General features: G+C 31.6%; 1 protein-coding gene across 1 annotated transcript in view; it reads right to left on the bottom strand.

Annotated features, from left to right (window-relative positions):
* e (nonribosomal peptide synthetase ebony) overlaps positions 1-19,020 on the bottom strand; it is a 56,761-nt gene extending 37,741 nt beyond the window's left edge. Inside the window, exon 1 of the mRNA XM_073962846.1 lies at positions 18,030-19,020. The gene's annotated coding sequence lies outside the window, so the exon portion shown is untranslated. The remainder of the gene's footprint in view (positions 1-18,029) is intronic.
* Positions 19,021-20,705: the final 1,685 nt, after the last annotated feature.

The following is a 20,705-nucleotide window of genomic DNA, read 5'->3' as shown; positions in this document are numbered from 1 at the left end:
AGGTGTTCAGTCTCTCACAGATGACATCAGGGAAGGTATCGTGCAATCATCCACATACGTAACGATCTCGATGCCGTCTGAAGGGGGCGGAATACAGAAGATGTAGAGGTTAAACAGTTCCGGAGATATTACCCCACCTTGGGGAACTCCCTGTTTCACTCGACGGGGTTTGGACTTTTTGTTCCTGAATTCCACGTACGATTGGCGTACACACATATAATTGACTATCCAACGTTTCAGGTTTGGCCGGAGGGTTGTCTGCTCAATGTCCTCAAACAACGTGGAGTGCCTGACTGTATCAAAGGCTTTTGATATGTCAAGCGCCACCATCACGTTCTATCGCACGGCCGTCTCTGGTTGAGTCCTTGACAAATATATGTATGTGGTAATGGCGTGCAGCCCAGTTGTCGTGCTGTGCTGCTTACGGAATCCATGCTGATGATCGGTAACTTGATAGCTATTTCTGACACTGGAGACCCTGACCCCTTAAGGGTCATTGCTACGGGCGCCAAAGCGAAATCGGCCTGTACGATTCACTTTCGCTGGCAATGAGGGTGGATGGCGACAATTTGAGAACTTTAGTGAGATACTCAACTCCCGGCTCATCCAGCTGCTTCAGCATTACCATGGAGATTCCATCAGAGCCCAACGCTTTGGATGATTTAGCGTTCCTGATGGCATTGGCAACATCATCCATTGTAAACTTTGGTGGTTCCTCCTCGGCAGGAAGATATCTGATGCGACGTAATACTCTTCTCTTCGCCCTGTCACTCTCGGCGTGCTCGACAAACTGTCGATTGAAATAAATTGCGCACCTCTTCGGGTCAGTCAACGTAACGTCGCCAAACGTGAGTGAGGTCCTATATTCCCTTCTTCCACGGTTCGAGAGTGACTTAACCATTACCCACGATTCACCTATACCGGCTCCAATGTTGCAACTCTTCTCGCTGACCAGCCTGTTAACTTCCAGTGTCAGCTTCCTGACTCTGGGGTCATTGGGGTTGGTTCGACGAAGTCCTTTCCTCTACATCATCAGAAGGATTGGGCTGTTCTCTGTGCGGCGTTCAGAGGTAATGAAATCGGGTGGTCTGCTAATGGCGACAATTATGGGGAGATGGTCTGATCCAAGGGAAATGAGGGTTGCCAGGTAACGTCATTTTTCAGACCAGATGAGACGATGGTTATGTCTGGCCAGCTGTGACATCTCCTCTAATTCTGGTAAGGGCCTCCTCATTGACCGTGCAAAACGTAGAGGTGTCAATCTGCTCACCCAGCGCTGTACCTCTCTGGTCGTTTCCGAGGGCCGAATGCCACATCTCATGATGCGCATTAAAGTCACCCAGGACCAGACGATTATGACCTTCCAAAAGGGGGCTAATGTTAGGCACGTAATCTGAGATACAGCTATTTCTCGGCGGGATGTATACGTTCAGAAAATCTATCTCGGCAGCTCCACACCTGACTGCTACCCCCATACATTCCATGTACGGGTCATTAGAGACAGGCTCAAGCGAGATAGGTCTGTATTGGACAGACTGGTGCAATAGGAAAGCTAATACCCCACCTCCACTTCTGGTGCGATCCTTCCTTAGTACGTTGTAACCATCACAACAGTTGTTGTTGAGCTTGAATGAATGCTCCAAAAATCCTGAAAATATTTTGGGGAAAAGGATTTCGGTTGTGTAAACAGTATTCGATTCGCGCATGCTGAGAATGTATCAGAGATACTTTTTATCCGTGATTATGTGTTCTTGTCCGGGTACACATATACTGTAATAATTTCATCACGCTTACATCGCCTTTTCAATTGTAGAGTCCCAACATCTAATTGATGGAACAACAAAAAATGTTTCATAAACTATTGAAAAGGAAATGACTCAACAGAATTGGGCGCCATGCTGATTTATTATTATTAACATGACGACTATTTTTAGTTGGATAAAAAAATTGCGGACCATCAGCACAAATCAATGCAACATCATTCAATTCCACGACATGTGGCGGCGATAATCATTTAAACCCTTAGCATTTCCCCCATTTGTTGTTGTTGCCGGTCTTCGAAAGTAACAATAAAACGACCGGATAATTAAAATTGCATCGAATGAAATGCGCTTGAAAAGCGGCGGCAAGAACAATTTGTAATTGTTGACCTTGAGTGGCCAACGTTGGTGGGTAACACACCATAAATTTTGAACACCATTGTATCGTCCTCCATTCGGCAGTAATTATTGCTGTCAATCTGTTAGTTTTTTTAATGGGGGCCTGCCTGCCTGTGTTGCAGTTTCTAAAGAGCGGTAAAGATTTCACCTCATCATCCAAAGTGTGGCTGGTTGGCGAAGGTGAAGCTTTTCGATTTTACTAACGTTGTTGCGGTACATTAAATCAACTGTAATTGTGTTACCGCTGCGACGATCTGTTCTATTCTTTTTTTGTTTTTGAACAATTGCAAATTGCAATCACCTAAACAATGCACAAAAAGAACAACAATCAACAAAACAATACCACCAATAAATATTAAGAAAAAACTCAGAACCAACCAAGCGCACACAATATTGGTTTGCATTTAATAACTATTTAAATGGGCAGCTCCGACTGTCCAATTGTTTGTTCAGTCGACCGAAATATATAAACCAAGTGACCACCGAACATCGACACCACAAGCAGCAGCAGCAAGCAACCACTGGTGGTTTTAATATTTCACTTGGAAAATGAGAACGAATAAAATCGTAAATGCGATAATGTCCGTTAAAAATTGTCTGAATTAACGAAGTTTTCCTTTAGTTTCCCTTTCGAAAATGTCATTATGACATGTCCTTCTGAAATTTGCATTGAATAGATGATTTATTAGTTATTGTTGTTGTTTTTTTTTTGTTATAATTTTCCAAGATTTGTTATTATTTTAGAGCTCACTTTATTACGTTGTAAATAGATTTGTTATGGTAAAGTATTTACATATATATGTACTATATACATAATTAGGAATATCTAAACATTGTTAAAAAACATTATTATCGTGAGAATTAAATTGATTTTTCCAAGTCTAAAGTAAAGGAGTTCGACTCTGACCCATTTGCCTTTAAAGTAACAAATATAAAAGTATCAGTCAGCCGTGCCGACAGAGATATACCCTCAATCTCGGTCCTAAATAAAAGAAGTAACCACAATACTTTTGACCTCTATAAGGGTTTTCTGAGAATGTATGGACTTGTCCCCGAAAAAATAGCACCGTCGTAACTGGACACGCAAGAAGAACATGTTGCAAAAATTTTCAAAACGATCATGCACATTTTCCAGATTTTGTGTGGGAGGTGCATGCAGCGGTATACAATTTTCAAAACTAATCTGTGCCTGGAAGTAATATTACCATATGCAAAGTTATGATCAATTCGGTTACTCCCTTCGAAGGTTATCGTGCGCACCATTTTTTTTTAATTTATTTTAAAAAAACATTTTTTCAGAAGTCGTGCATTTTTAAAAAACATTTTTTTCTGAAACCGTGGATTTTTAAAAAAATATTTTTTTCAGAAATCGTGGATTTTTAAAAAATATTTTTTTCAGAAATCGATGATTTTTTAAAAAATATTTTTTTCAGAAATCGATGATTTTTTAAAAAATATTTTTTCGGAAATCGTGTATTTTTAAAAAATATTTTTTCAGAAATCGTGTATTTTTAAAAAATATTTTTTCAGAAATCGTGGATTTTTAAAAAAATATTTTTTCAGAAATCGTGGATTTTTAAAAATTTTTTTTCTGAAATCGTTGATTTTAATTTTTTTTTCTGAAATCGTGGATTTTTAGAAAATAGTTTTTTCAGAAATCGTGGATTTTTAAAAAATAGTTTTTTCAGAAATCGTGGATTTTTAAAAAATAGTTTTTTTTCAGAAATCGTGGATTTTTAAAAAATAGTTTTTTCAGAAATTGTGGGATTTGTAAAAAAATATTTTTTCTGAAATCGTGGATATTTAAAACTATATTTTTTCGGAAATCGTGGATTTTTAAAAAATATTTTTTCTGAAATCTGGGATTTAAAAAAATATATTTTTTCTGAAATCGTGGATTTTTAAAAAATATTTTTTCTGAAATCGTGGATTTTTAAAAAATAGTTTTTTCAGAAATCGTGGGTTTTTAAAAAATAGTTTTTCTGAAAGCATGGATTTTTAAAAAATATTTTTTCTGAAATCGTGGATTTTTAAAAAAATATTTTTTTTTGAAATCGTGGATTTAAAAAAAATATTTTTTCTGAAATCGTGGATTTTTTAAAAATATTTTTTCAGAAATCGTGGATTTTTTAAAAATATTTTTTCAGAAATCGTGGATTTTTAAAAAATATTTTTTCTGAAATCTTGGATTTTTAAAAAATATTTTTTCAGAAATCGTGGATTTTTAAAAAATATTTTTTTGGATCTCGTGGATTTTTTTAAAAAATATTTTTTCAGAAATCTTGGATTTTTAAAAAATATTTTTTCAGAAATCGTGGTTTTTTAAAAAATATTTTATCAGAAATCGTGGATTTTTAAAAAATATTTTTTTTGGATCTCGTGGATTTTTTTAAAAAATATTTTTTCAGAAATCGTGGATTTTTAAAAAAAATATTTTTTTTGGATCTCGTGCATTTTTTTAAAAAATATTTTTTCAGAAATCGTGGATTTTAAAAAAAATATTTTTTCAGAAATCGTGGATTTTAAAAAAAAATATTTTTTTCTGAAATCGTGGATTTTTAAAAAATATTTTTTCAGAAATCGTGGATTTTTAAAATATATTTTTTCTGAAATCGTGGATTTTTAAAATATATTTTTTCTGAAATCGTGGATTTTTAAAAAATAATTTTTCTGAAATCGTGGATTTAAAAAAAAATATTTTTTCGGAAATCATGGATTTTTTAAAAATATTTTGTCTGAAATCGTGAATTTTTAAAAAAGTTTTTCTGAAATCGTGGATTTAAAAAATTTTTTTTTCTGAAATCGTGGATTTTTAAAAAATATTAAAAAAATATTCTGAAATCGTGGATTTTTAAAAAATATTTTTTCTGAAATCGCGGATTTTTAAAAAAATATTTTTTCTGAAATCGCGGATTTTTAAAAAATATTTTTCCTGAAATCGCGGATTTTTAAAAAATATTTTTTCTGAAATCGTGGATTTTTAAAAAAATATTTTTTCTGAAATCGTGGATTTTTTAAAAAAATATTTTTTCTGAAAAATATTTTTTAAATTGTGCATTTTTAAATTTTTTTTTTTAAATCGTGGATTTTTAAAAAATATTTTTTAAATCGTGGATTTTTAAAAAATATTTTTTAAATCGTGGATTTTTAAAAATATATTTTAAATCTTGGGTTTTTGAAAAATATTTTTTAAATCGTGGATTTTTAAAAAATATATTTTAAATCTTGGGTTTTTGAAAAATATTTTTTAAATCGTGGATTTTTAAAAAATATTTTTTAAATCGTGGATTTTTAACTGAAATCGTGGATTTTTAAAAAAATATTTTTTTTTGAAATCGTGGATTTAAAAAAAATATTTTTTCTGAAATCGTGGATTTTTTAAAAATATTTTTTCAGAAATCGTGGATTTTTTAAAAATATTTTTTCAGAAATCGTGGATTTTTAAAAAATATTTTTTCTGAAATCGCGGATTTTTAAAAAATATTTTTCCTGAAATCGCGGATTTTTAAAAAATATTTTTTCTGAAATCGTGGATTTTTAAAAAAATATTTTTTCTGAAATCGTGGATTTTTAAAAAAAATATTTTTTCTGAAAAATATTTTTTAAATTGTGCATTTTTAAATTTTTTTTTAAATCGTGGATTTTTAAAAAATATTTTTTAAATCGTGGATTTTTAAAAAATATTTTTTAAATCGTGGATTTTTAAAAATATATTTTAAATCTTGGGTTTTTGAAAAATATTTTTTAAATCGTGGATTTTTAAAAAATATATTTTAAATCTTGGGTTTTTGAAAAATATTTTTTAAATCGTGGATTTTTAAAAAATATTTTTTAAATCGTGGATTTTTAAAAAATATTTTTTAAATCGTGGATTTTTAAAAAAATCGCGGATTAAATCGTGGATTTTTAAAAAAATCGCGGATTAAATCGTGGATTTTTAAAAAAATCGCGGATTAAATCGTGGATTTTTAAAAATATATTTTAAATCTTGGGATTTTTAAAAAAATCGCGGATTAAATCGTGGATTTTTAAAAAATATTTTTTAAATCGTGGATTTTTAAAAAATATTTTTTAAATCGTGGATTTTTAAAAAATATTTTTTAAATCGTGGGTTTTTGAAAAATATTTTTTAAATCGTGGATTTTTAAAAAATATTTTTTAAATCGTGGATTTTTAAAAAAATCGCGGATTAAATCGTGCATTTTTAAAAAATATTTTTTATATCGTGGATTTTTAAAATATATTTTTTCTGAAATCGTGGATTTTTAAAGAATATTTTTTCTGAAATCGTGGATTTTTAAAGAATATTTTTTCTGAAATCGTAGTTTTTTAAAAAATATTTTTTCAGAAATCGTGGATTTTTAAAAAATATTTTTTCTGAAATCGTGGATTTTTAAAAAATATTTTTTCTGAAATCGTGGATTTTTAAAAAATATTTTTTCTGAAATCATGGATTTTTAAAAAATATTTTTTCTGAAATCGTGGATTTTTAAAAAATATGTTTTCTGAAATCATGGATTTTTAAAAAATATTTTTTCTGAAATCGTGGATTTTTAAAAAATATGTTTTCTGAAATCGTGGATTTTTAAAAAATATTTTTTCTGAAATCGTGGATTTTTAAAAAATATTTTTTCTGATATCGTGGATTTTTAAAAAATATTTTTTCTGAAATCGTGGATTTTTAAAAAATATTTTTTTCTGAAATCGTGGATTTCTTAAAAATATTTTTTTCAGAAATCCTGGATTTTTTTAAAAATATTGTTTCAGAAATCCTGGATTTTTTTAAAAATATTGTTTCAGAAATCCTGGATTTTTTTAAAAATATTGTTTCAGAAATCCTGGATTTTTTAACAAATATTTTTCCAAAAATCGTGGATTTTTAAAAATATGTTTTTCAGAAATAGTGGATTTTTAAAAAAATATTTTTTCAGAAATAGTGGTTTTTTAAAAAATATTTTTTTAGAAATCGTGGATTTTTAAAAAATATTTTTTTCATAAACCGTGGATTTTTAAAAAACATTTTTTTCATAAATCGTGGATTTTTAAAAAAATATTTTTTCAAAAAACTCTGATTTACCAAAAGTATTTTTTCAAAAATCTTTGATTTACAAAAACATTTTTTCAGAAATCGTGAATTTTTAAAAAAACATTTTTTCTGAAATCTTGGATTTTTAAAAAATATTTTTTTCTGAAATCGTGGATTTTTGAAAAATATTTTTTATGAATTCGTGGATTTTTAAAAAAAAATATATTTTTTCTGAAATCGTTGATTTTTTAAAAAAAAAAAAAATTCTGAAATCGTGGAAAAATAGAAAAATCAGAGCCTGTGGAACGGAATTCGGTATATAAATTTCACTATTTGAAGTAATAAATTTACCAAAATTTTATTTCTGTCTCATAATAAATTTAAATACATATTTACGTATTATCTGTTGTTGTACGTATGTACATATATACTAAATCGAATCAATAAACAATTTTGATAATAATACCCATATTCTACGTGCCTGGCAACTCTTCTAAATCATTTGCCGCGCATTAAAGAAACGTTAAAGAAAAAATTTAAAAATTATAGCCACGATAATATTCATTTGTTTCTGTGTCAATGAACTCGGAAAATGTTGCAGCTACCATTGACTTTGCCTCGTCGTTAGTGTGTGTGTGTGTGCAGTGTTGCAACTTCATTGCGCAAGTGCAACGAACTTTTTTTGGTTGCTGAGCATTCTAACCAAAAATGGCAAGCAAGAAATTCTCTATCCACTCTAGTCAGTAGCTAAGTAGCGGCCAAACTTGTTAATTCTTTGACACAACAATGTAAGCATAATTTTAATGATTTTTTTCTGAATTTATTGCTGGTGATTTCGCTCACTAAGTAGTCAAAGCTGTGGATTTCTTTTTTTGTTTTTGTAAATTATTTATGGCAATTTAATAATTTGTAATTTTGGTGTTCTCTTTTGTTTGACAGTATAGATAATTTGTGTGTCAATTGTTTTCGTAACCGTTCCCAAGGCATGCATTCTTCAGCAAGTAGAATCATTAAAAGTAGGTGAAATAATAATATATCAAATTAAATTAAATGTGAATTTATAGTTTTGAACATTCAAACATTATGGCCGATATCCAAAATGTGTGTGAATTGAACATTTGTATGCGTTTCTGATGTTGTTGTTTATAAATTAACTTATTAATTTTATAATGTATTTGGCTTGAATTTATCGAAATACATATAGAATTGTTAATTGGGCGCCACTTACAAAATTTGTATGGAACTTGGTAAACTCCTTTAATAGATTATTTAACAAATCTAAGAATGAAGAAGTTTTAGTTTATTTTGACTTTCTATTGTATAAAATTATAAATTCTTATTCCAAATTTCAAAAAATTTACTATTGAAATAAAAAAAATAATTTTAAGTTTTTATTACATATTTATGTGCATATTTTCGAAAACTATTTCAATCCGTAATATAATCTTTACATCCTAACAAAATTGCTGATGTCAAAACGCTGCTTAGTATTTCCACAAAATGACACTCACAATTGGTTTAATTCAATTCAAATCAATTGAGATTTCATGAAATTGCATTTTCTTCGAACTAAACAAAGACTGTCGACAATTTGTCATTCAAGTCTGTTGTCAACTGAGTCAAACGACAGAAAAGAAAATGACAAGAAAAATATACATATTACAGTTTCATACGTACATACATATGTAGGGTATTCACAAATTCTGGAAGCTGGTATGGAATTTTGTATATCGATTTCGTTATTAGTAAACAATTACAAATATTTATTTTCTATTTCGAGACAATAAATGAATAATTCATTCCACAACTGCAATATTAGACATTTTTAAAGGAAATTAAAGTAGTAATGTATGCCGTTATGTTCATATATTGAGTAATGATAACAATATTTAAGTATCAGCATGTAGGTATATGTGTATTTATTATTAGAATGCAACAAAAACAAAATGCAACAACATCTGTTTTGTCTTTTACTTCCACTAAGCTAAATTCTAAGACCGTTTTTTGCAGCAGTTTTCAAAGCAATTAAAAATAACGCTTTGGCACTATGAGTAGTTGTGGTTGGTCATAAACTTTGCAAGCATGCATTTCCTTAGGTAATAAATCGAATAATTGCAGTGCCACAGAAGGAGTTTCCGTTGTCAAAATTCTTGATTTTACGATATAAAAGCATTTGTGTAATAAATAACATTTATTTAGTTAGGATTTATTTATAGAATTTTTTGGTATCTGCAAACTTGGCCATTATTGCCATAGAAAAAATATGCTGGAAACGGACAAATGTAAAGAAAACAGCCTAAAATAAAAGGAAAAATATCATAACTGTCAGTATCAAAATAAATAAAGTTGAAATACTGAAGAGTTGTAATTCGAATTATTCTATTTGTAATTCGAATTATTTTATTTGAAATTTGAATTATTCCATTTGTAATAATAGTTCGAGTAATTCGAATTACAAGTGAAATAATTCGAATTACAAATGTAATTCTTGAATTACAAATGAAATGTTCTAAAATTTTACATAATTGCTGTAATTCTGGTCAGTATCGGCTAAACTATTGGGAGTTGAACCAAGTAAACTTTTGCAAATATCTTCCAAATAAAGTTCTCAACAATTCTTTAGAACATTCTGAAACTCTAAACTACTTACTTCATGTTGTTTCAGCGGTATTTTGAATCATATCTTTTACAACACGTATTTCAAACACAGTTCACACCAACAGTTTATTCTCGCATTTCGGATTTCACTAAAAAAATGTACTGATAACAACGGGATAGAGGCATTTTACAACAATGACATGTTCTGAAGAGTTGTCCAGGGAATACTTTTCCAAATGAAAATATTCAGAAAAAGTTAACGGTTTTGGAGATACGGTGCGAAATGTATAAAAATTGTGGAATTTTTGCATATATTTTGAAATTTGAGGCAATAAATGTAGTTTTTCGAGTTCATTATTTCTCCAAACATTTTATTCTTGTCCTTATCTACAAATTTGCTTCAGAGATCAGAAGAAGATTCGCATTGGTTTCAGCGATATAGTCCCGAATTTCTTTAAAAACTCAATATTTAACCAGGTTTAGATGGGGCCATAAAATCGGAGCTGGATCTGACACAACAAAACCCAACTAGGGTTTCTTGTCGTTTGGGTCTGTACCTTCAAAAAATCCTCAGTTCGAATTGTTTGCACAAGATCACCTTAAAAATGTTGCACATTGTTATTACTCAACGTAATCAGTCTACAATTGCTCAATGAATGTGCGCAATTATTGGTGCAATTGATCTGGAATGGTATATACGTAGGTGTATCATTTTGAATTTGAATCATACTTTCCCCAATTCTTTTGAATGTAATTTTCATGACTTACTTTGAATTCAATCCAAAGTATGCTATTTAAGCACCTCTTATTATTATTATCAGTTTCACCCAATCGTCAGACTTTTTTACAACCTCATATCCCTGTATCATAAGGCGATGAGTTTCTACAAAAAATCTTAATTATAAGGTGATTCGATTAAAAAAACTTCTCGCACGAAATGATTTTAAAATTTGGATTTATCAGAATTTTGGGCAATTTTTTGAAGTCACTGTAAGCAGATATATAATTGAAAATAAAGAGCCACATGAGATAACCAAACTTACATAACATTTGTTTATCACTAATTATACCCTCAGCCTTTAGGCTAAAGAGGGTATTTACACTTTGATACGACCAAAAATGTGCCTCATCGAAATAATGGTTTTAGACCCCAAGTATGTTTGTACGATATCCGTTTCAGACAATTTTGAGTAGATCTAGCAATGTCCGTCCGTCTGTCTGTCTGTCTGGCTGGCTGGTGCGCACGATAACTCTCGAACGGATCAATCGATTCGGTTCAAATTTTGGGTATCGAATTATTTTGTCTAGATTCGATTTAAGTTCGAAGATGGGTCATATAGGTCCACTCCTTCAGGTACCTCCCCCACAAATGTTCAAAAATTGTAGCAAAACTTGTGCGCACGATAACTCTTGTAGGGAATAACCGATTTGGTCCATACTTTGCACATCGTGTAATTTCTACCAAACTTAGATGAGGTTTCAATATGGACTCAATCGGTCCACTCCGTCGGGTACCTCCCACACAAAATTTCGGAAAAGTTCAGTTTAGGACCTGGTCTCGAATCGCTTTGATTTTTTTTACGCAAGTTGTATTCGCTGTCCTCTTTACGACGCTGTAAGTTTCATTAGGGGCAAGTCCATACTTCCTGAGGAAATGGCCTGAAAGTTACAAAAAACCCTATGACACCGTGTGTAGTGATTGGAGCGCAAGATAACTCTCGAACGTATCTGCCGATTCGGTCCAAAATTTGGTTTTCGTAATATTTTGTCTAAACTTAGTTCAAGTTCAAAGATTGATTATATCGGTCCACTCCTTCCGGTACCTCCCCCACAAAAGTTCGAAAATGTTCGGAAAATTTGTGCGTACGATAACTCTTGAAGGAAGTAACCGATTTGGTCATTACTTTGCACATTATGAAATTTCTACCAGACTTAGATGAGGTTCCAATATGGACTCAACATCTTGTATTCACTGTCCCCTATACGAAGGTACAAGTTTCCTCAGGGGCAAGTCCATACTTCCTGAAAAATAGCCTGAAAGTTGAAAAACAAACCCTATGATACCATGTTTATGGGTGGAAGCGCAAGATAATTCTCGAACAGAAATGCCGATTCCGGCCAAAAATTGGCCTTCATAATATTGTTTCCAAACTTAGTCTAAGTTCGTAGATAAGCCATATCGGTCCACTCCATCAGCCATATCGGTCCACCTACCCCACAAAAGTTCAAAAATATTCGGAAAAATTGTGCGCACGATAACTCTTGATGGGAGTGACCGATTTGGTCCATACTTTACACCTTCTCATAATATCTACCAGATATAGATCAGGTTCGAATATGGCCTATATTTGTCCACTCCATCCCGTACCTCCCACACAAAATTTTGGATAAGTTCACTTTAAGACCTGCTATTGAATCACTTTGATTTTTGTTGAAGCAACTTACATTCGCTGCCTCAATTACGATGGTAAAAGTTGTTTCAGGGGCAAGCCCATACTTCTTGAGAAAACAGCCCGAAGGGTGTAAAAACCCCCTATGGCACCCCCATGGTCTATGTCGGTCCATTCCTTTAAGTACCTTTTTCGCAAAAATCCTAATCAACAATTTTGTCGGTTGATAGGACCAAAATTTTGAAACCCCATAAATACATAAGTTTTTTGTGAAAAAAGTGTTTCAATTTGCCCAGGCTGAGGGTATATCTCTGTCGGCAAAGCCGACCGATACTTTTTTACTTGTTTTCTTTAATTCTGAGAATAATAAAAATGTCGTAAACGTTTTTTCAAAGTTATACAATTTTTAAGAAAACAAAAAAAAAAAAAAAAAAAAAAAAAAAATAAAAATTTTTTCAAAGCGGTTTTGCGTGACCTTTTTTCAATATTTGAATGGAATAAATGTAAGGTCATGTTTATATTATAGCCTTTAGCAGGGTTAACACAAAGGAATTGACATTTAAAACCCAGTGGGTTTGTTAAATCCGGTGATATATAAAAGTACTATTACTGTAGTTACTAGTATTTTCGAGAAAAACAGGTTTTTTTTTTCATATCATACATTTTTTCAACAAAATATTTTTTTAAAATCGATTTGTGCGTGAACTTTTTTATATTTAAATGAAATAAACGCTATTTTAGTGATTAATAGGCAAAAGTTCATTCATCCGTGCTACAGGAAATCATTTTTGAGAAAAAATGTCGAAAAGTCATTATCCTAATGTTTATACGTTATTTTCTGAATATAGAAACTTGTGTCGGAGGAGACTTTTCCAATATCAATTAGTGCACGTCTATTCATAATAATTCAATGCTACGGGACCTAATTCGTATAGGCGATCGAATGCATTTTTTTTCAAAATAAATATTTTTTTTAAATCGATTTGTGCGTGAACTTTTTTATATTTAAATGGAATAAACGTTATTTTAGTGATTAATAGGCAAAAGTTTATTCATCCGTGCTACAGGAGATCATTTTTGAGATAAAATTTCGAAAAGTCATTACCCTAATGTATACGTAAAAAACTCTTCGTATTTTTACTATCTAAACGACGCTGAGCGTTCAACTCTCAGTTTTGTTGTCGGAGATACACGCTCTGTGGTTTTACCTTGTACAATTTAAAGGAAATAACCCATTATTTCTCAGCCTACCTGTAATGCAAAAGGTAGCTTGTTTACATTAATTTGTATAGGGTTATTCTGCTCATATGACTCCCATTTTTTGCTCGGAAATATCGTCAACATTACGCAGAGGGGTACTTTTATCATTGTTGTAAATATGATGTTGTGTATCCATGAAACGAATCCGGAAATTAGGAGTGTAAGGTGGGTGTGCATGTTCTGGAACAGCTTATATATTTTTGTATTTTTCATATTTATTTAGAATAACACTGTGCAACATTTTTAAGGTGATCTTGTGCAAACAATTCGAACTGATGATTTTTTTTAAAGTACAGGCCCAAACGACAAGAAGCCCTAGTTGCGTTTTGTTGTGTCAGATCCAACTCGGATTTTATGGCCCCATCTAAACATGGTTAAATATTGAGTTTTTAAAGAAATTCGGGGCTATATCTCTGAAACCAATGCGAATCTTCTTCTGACCTCTGAAGCAAATTTGTAGATAAGGACAAGAATAAAATATTTGGAAAAATAATGAAATCGAAAAACTACATTTATTGCCCCAAATTTCAAAAAATATGCAAAAAATCCACAACTTTTATACATTTCGCACCGTATCTCCGAAACCGTTAATTTTTTCTGAATATTTTCTTTTGGAAAAATATTTCCTGGAATGCAGTACACAACTCTTCAGAACATGTCATTGTTGTAAAATGCCTCTATGCAGTTGTTTTCAGCACATTTTTCAACGACGATTTAATAAAAATGTCAATAATGTAGTGAAATCCGAAATGCGAGCAAAAACTGTTGGTGTGAACTGTGTTTGAAATTCGTGTTGTAAAAGATATGATGCAAAATGCCGCTGAAACAACATGAAGTACACATTTTAGAGTTTCAGAATGATCTAAGGAATTGCTAAGAACATTATTTGGAAGATTTTTGCAAAAGGTTATTTGGTTCAACTCCCAATAGTTTAGCCGATACTGACCAGAATTTCAGCAATTATGTAAAATTTTCTATATTTTATAGATTTTGATACCCTAGATGGCGTTTTTTTTTTTCAAAAGATAAGTTCTACTAGGTTAGGGCTACATTATTGCTAAAGACACCAAGGCCAAATTCCTATTCGTTTCTGAGATAAAGGCCCCAGAAATGCAAAAAACTGTAGTTTTAGCCCGGTTTAGATGAGGTCATAAAATCCGAACTGGATCTGACAGGACAAAACCCTACTAGGGTTTTTGTAGTCTAAATATGTACTTTCAAAAAATGCATACTAGAAGTTGTTTGCATTTTCAGTGTTGCATAGTGTAAGTAAGAAAATATCAGTCAGCTGTGCCGATAGAGATATACCCTCAGTCTCGGTCATAAAAAAAGAATTGAACACAATACTTCTGACGTCTACAGAGGTTTTTTGAGTTTTGGGCCAGTTTCTCAGGAAGTATAGACTTGTTCCCAAAAAATTGTACCATCGTAACTAGGGCCACATGCACAATATTTCCCAAAAAATTACAAACGATCCCAGACGAGTCCTTGAACTGCAATTATTCCAAAAGAGTAATCCGATGTAGTCAATATTCGAACATAATCCGTGGTTGTACGAAATAATACGATGTACAACGTTTGGACCAAAACGGTTTAACACTTCGAGGGTTATCTTACGTACTACCCAGTTTAGTTGGTGCCGGCAGGCTTTTTGGGAGCTTTTGGGTCATTATCTCAGAAAGTATGGACTTGCACCCCAATAAAATTGCGACGTCGTAACAGGGACTTGTTGGAAAAAATTCAATACGATCCGAAGCGTGCTGTTATTCTGTACTTTTTCTAAATTTTTTACAAAACTGCACTTTTTCCAAATTTTGTGTGGGACATACACCTGTTCTTGCCTGGAAGTAATATTACCATATGCAAAGTTACGACCAATTTCAGCGAAAATGTTGGAACTTTAATGGAGGATGTAGCGGAATGAGTGGACTGATATGAGCTATATTCGAAATTAATCTAAGTTTGGACAAAATATTGTGATACCCAAAACTTAACCCAAATTGGTTGATCCGGTGGAGCGATATCGTGCGCGCCACACAGACAGACTGACATTGTTAAATCAATCCTAAATTGTCCCAAACATACTTGGGCTCTAAAACCATTATTTCGATGAGGCTCATTTTTGGTAGTATCAAAGTGTATTACACGATCTTTAGCCTAAAAGCTTATGATATAATTAATATATTTATATATATCATTTCTTAAAAAAGTCCAGACACCTTTGATCATCTGAAATTGGCCGGTATATCAAAGCGTGGACCTATATTTAGAAATTGTTGTAATTGTCTATTGTATATATTATTAATAAATACATATGTTATTATAAATAAAATCCTGAAATGACAAAGCCGTGTTGTCGCACTGGGAATTTTGAGAAATTTATAGTTTGAAAATTTTGAGTACCAGTGGAATAGCGGAAGTCCTTGAGACTTTAAGGATAGCCTCTTGAAAAGCGACTTATTAAAAACATTCATTCCAAAATAAATCCTTGTATTTTATAGAATTTTTAATACGTCAGGTATCTTTCGAAAAGAAATATTAAAATGTTTCCTTGATTCGTAATAGTATGATCCATAGAAGATCTACCAATTTCCTTACCAATTTGAGTACTCCTGTTCAATTTAGGTATCGCGTTACTTCTAAAATAAAGACATAAGCAAAGAAATTTGTATATTCTCCCTTAGTTCGTTATCAATGTTTGGGAATTTAAAAAAAAATAAATAAATAAACAAATAAACTAACTTTAAATGGAAGGTGCTTACACCTGGGAAGTTTTTGCAGATTCTGAAACTACAATGCTCATAGATGAGAAATATCAAGAAACAAAAAAAATCGCCGAAGGGATTTTAAAATAAATCGCGATTTAAGTTCACATTTTTAGGGGTTCTTTAGGTTTTCACAATTTTACTTGGAAACCGCGAGTCCTATGTAAATGTGCCTAAATAAAATGTTGTAGCTGTGAAAATTCTCCACAAGATTGGCCTTTATGGTATTTTCGTAGGTTTTTCCGTTTTTGAGATATAGAAGTTCAAATTGAGAAAATGCACTGACTGTATCGCCTCCTTAGAAAACAATATCATGCTCAGTGCGCCGTAACTAACTTCTGATGAAAACCGCTTACACATGGGAAGATTTCGCGGATTCTGAAACAGCAATGTTCATAGATAAGAAAAATAATAAAAAAAACAGAAAAAATCGCCGGAGGAATTTTAAAATAATTCGCGATAAAATTCACATTTTTAGGGGTTTTTTTAGGTTTTTACGATTTTGCTTGGCAGCCGCAAGTCGTATCCAAATGAGTCTAAAGAAAATGTTGTAGCTGTGAAAATTCTCTACAAGACTGTCCTTTATGTTTTTTCATAGGTTTTACCATTTTTTCAGTTCAAATTTTTAGGTTTTTATCTTAATTCTTCAAGATTTTGCTTGGAAACCGCAAGTCATATCAAAATGGGACTAAATAAAATGTAGAAGCTGTGAAAATTCTTTACAAGATTGGATGATTTATATTTTCCTAGGTTGTACCATTTTCAAGGTATATAAGTTTAATTTGGGAAATTGTAGTAATGACATTGTTTTATAAGGAGGCGACACAGTCAGTGCATTGTTATCAATTTGAACTTCTATATCTCAAAAACGGTAAAATCTACGAAATCTACGAATGGAGAATTTTCACAGCTACAACATTTTCTTTTGGCCCATTTACATAGGATTTGTGGTTTCCAAGCAGAATCGTCAAAACATAAATAACCCCTAAAAATGTGAACTTAAATCGCGATTTATTTGAAAATCCCTTCGGCGATTTTTTGTTTCTTGATATTTCTCATCTATGAGCATTGTACTTTCAGAATCTGCAAAAACTTCCTAGCTTCCATTTAAATTTGGTTAAGGCACACCGTGACCCTCAATATATAGCTAGGAATACCTCATTTAAAAGATCCCTTTTTTCTCATAGGCGAATAAATTGAGATACAAAATTGAAAACGAATATTTTTTTTACAAAAACTGGAGGTTATGGATTCTGGTACATCTCTCCCTCAAACAATTTCAAAAATTTTTGTATTTTTAGACTGTATAGTCTTACGAGAAGAATCTTTCGAATCGTCTTCAAAGTACTTTGGCATCTTTTTAATTTAATTTTTAGTTGGTTTTACATCTATTCCCGATTGCTGAGATCGGCTTTAAATATTTTCGAGGTGTTAACGGCATCATAATTATTCCTCAACAGGATTTTACTACATACCCACATAAAGATACACCAAATATTATATTCTATCTGCATGTATTCAGTTATTGTTAAAAAAGTAATTGGGTTATGTTTGGTACCCAAAAATGTTTAATTTATGTTTATGCACAATTTTTTTAATTTAATTTTTTTGTATTTTAGAAAATGTTACAACTTCTTTTCTAAATTAATATTATCCTTCTTTCAAAGTTGTCAATTTTTAACACAATTACATTGTCCTTAATTTCGATTGTACAGATTTAATACCACTTCAATTTTGTTATAGGCTTCTTTGAAAATGTCTTCACTATCCATAGTTTCTTTTTTTTTTTTTTAATAAATTTAATTATAGAACATTCTTTTTGTATACATACTTTTACTTTATTTATTCTGCAAAAATGTTAAATTATATTTGAACTTTAATTCGCACTTTTCACTTTATTGAGTTTTTATTTGTTAAATATGTGTGCTCCTTGTTTTATGAAATTATCACAATTATTTTGAAAAGTTTAGTTTTTTTTTGAAAATTAGAAACTTAAATTTCTGTTATATTTTTTTAAATTGGCGTTTTTTTATTTTCGTGAACGTGTGAACGTTACAAACCAAAGAGCGTTACAAAGACTAATCAGAACCTCGGTCGTAGAGTTACTTATATACGCGAAAAAGTTCCAACTAAAAACTACACAGCCACCGACAACACAAACAGCACAACTAGACAAGTAGACATGTTCGGTGGTTTGTGTCGTTGGAGATTTTGTTTTGTTTTCATTTTTAGTTTGTTGCTTTACGCCGATACCTCTCCAGCGGCATGCATACACTTTGACACAATCATTCATACCCATAGCAAACACATCTATTATTTGGATACCGGGGTGAGGCGGAGGGGAGGGCTAGTCTTGAGTGTGGATCTGCAACAAAAACTAAACACAAATGCTGTTTGGTTTGATTCATCGAACACTTGTTTGCTATCATGGCACGAGACAACCTGACAAGCTAAGCTGTATGAACCAAGCCCCCTCTAAACGGCAACTTACGAGAGCATTGAATTTGTGAATGATGCTCTGATTTTGTTGACGCCGGTATGGATCTTTAAATGTAAACGAAGCAAACAACCTCTCTGGGTCCCCATGTTTTTCTCAATTTCATTCAATTCCATTCAGTTCGATACAACCGATGTCACATGCCTCGAATTTTGGTCGTATTTCATTGGAAAAACTCTTTAGTTCCGATAGAGCAAATATTTCTCGGTATGTATTGCTCTGCTTCTCTTTGTAGTTTCTCTTTCTATAGGAAAATCCCCATTTACGATTAGGAGGAAAAACGAATGATAGTTCCGATGACCATATCTATGTATGTGTCTGTGTTAAATATTAGAACTTTTCTACCTACCCATTGTCCTCCCAGCATCGATGCAATCGACCGCCACTTGTTCGTTCATTCATTAATTGAGGGCTGGGAAAATATTTTTTATCCCGGCCTTTTTTGTTGTTGCAGCAGTAAAAGTCATTTAGTGACAGTTTCAATTAAAACAGTCAGACCGTTATGATTTAAACCAAATCAATTTCATACAATAATGCGCATGTAAAGAGAACGGTTATGTGTTGTTGTTTTTTTTTAATTACTTAAGAAAATTAAAAGTGAATAACAAAAAATTCACAGCTTATAATTATGCAAACAATTCGAAATTTTTTTTAATTTAAAAAAATATGTGGCTATGTAAAAAACCAAGTTTTTTTTATTTCAATCTAATTAAAGATAATCTAGAATTTCTTTTTACTAGACTTTTGTGACTCCAAATTGAAATTACGCCTTTAAAAAAGGATTTTTATATCCAGAAGTTCTCTAGATTTGTAAACAAAAACTGGTTCTGTGAATATAAAAATGTTTTTGTAATTACATTGTAGTATTTTGTTTTTACAGCCTTTAATAGGGTTCTAAAAAAGATATTGAAATAGTTGTAGGCATTTAAGTAGAATAACAAAAATGTAATTATAAGCAATTGGGGAAATTCCCAAATTAAACTATTTAAAACTGGTTCATATCTTTTGATTTCTTACATTTCTTCTCTTTACTTTAACAAAGTGTTGATGTTTCTAGCTGAGACATTTATAAAGCAATAAAAAAATCCCCGTGCGTGGTATCCTCCATTGGCAGTTGCAGCAAGGTGCCAAGTGGAAAATCCCAGTGCATAAATGTTCATACACACACACTTATTTATGTGTGTACTACTTATAATCATGTCAATGTAAACCTGATTTAGCTGCGGGATGTGTTCTCACATATTTGTGGCAACAATTCTGGGCAGTAGTTATTACAATATTAGGTTGTAATGAAGCAAATTGAAGGAGCCTGTTGAAAGCGCAAACGATACGTAGCATTCGAAAATATCCAAACAACAGGATTTGTGTAGGTTACCGTACAATTATTTATGTCGTTATTATCAGAATCACAAGGTCTACATTCGATGAAAATTTCAAAAATAATCCTCCAACAGCGCCTAAACTCCACTGAAGCAAAAGTATGGACTTGGCCCAGAAACAAATTTACCATTGTAATATGGGCCGCGATGACCACCTGCTGCAAAAAAATTAAAAACTATCCGAGACATGTCTTAAGCTGCGCTTGTGCCCAAAAATGTGAAATTTTGCCTGAGAGGTACTTGAAGGAGTAGGACGATATATATTTTGGGCTAAATCGGGTATATACACTTTGATACGACCAAAAATATGCCTCATCGAAATAATGGTTTTAGACCCCAAAAATGTCTGGACGAAATTCGCTATAGATAATTTGTAGTCCATTCAGCCATGTCCGTCCATCCCACGATGGGGCCAATAGCAGGTTTTCGAGGCAAAAAGTCAATTTTTGAAGTGAACAATTTGAAAAAAATAATAACGGATTTCGATTGCCAACACTCTGAATCACTAAAAATAAAAATATAAATCAATCTGGTAACATCACATAGCGACATACTGATCTGGCAATGGTGACATATTTTCTTATGCATCATTTTCCGACATTCATTATAAATAAGTAGTGAAAGCATTTTA

This window comes from Musca autumnalis, unplaced genomic scaffold (genome assembly GCF_047663935.1).
Source record: "Musca autumnalis isolate F117 unplaced genomic scaffold, ASM4766393v1 scaffold_1, whole genome shotgun sequence".
Taxonomy (NCBI): domain Eukaryota; kingdom Metazoa; phylum Arthropoda; class Insecta; order Diptera; family Muscidae; genus Musca; species Musca autumnalis.
The sequence above is the reverse complement of the archived record's forward strand: the minus strand, read 5'-3'. Positions and strand labels throughout refer to the sequence as shown.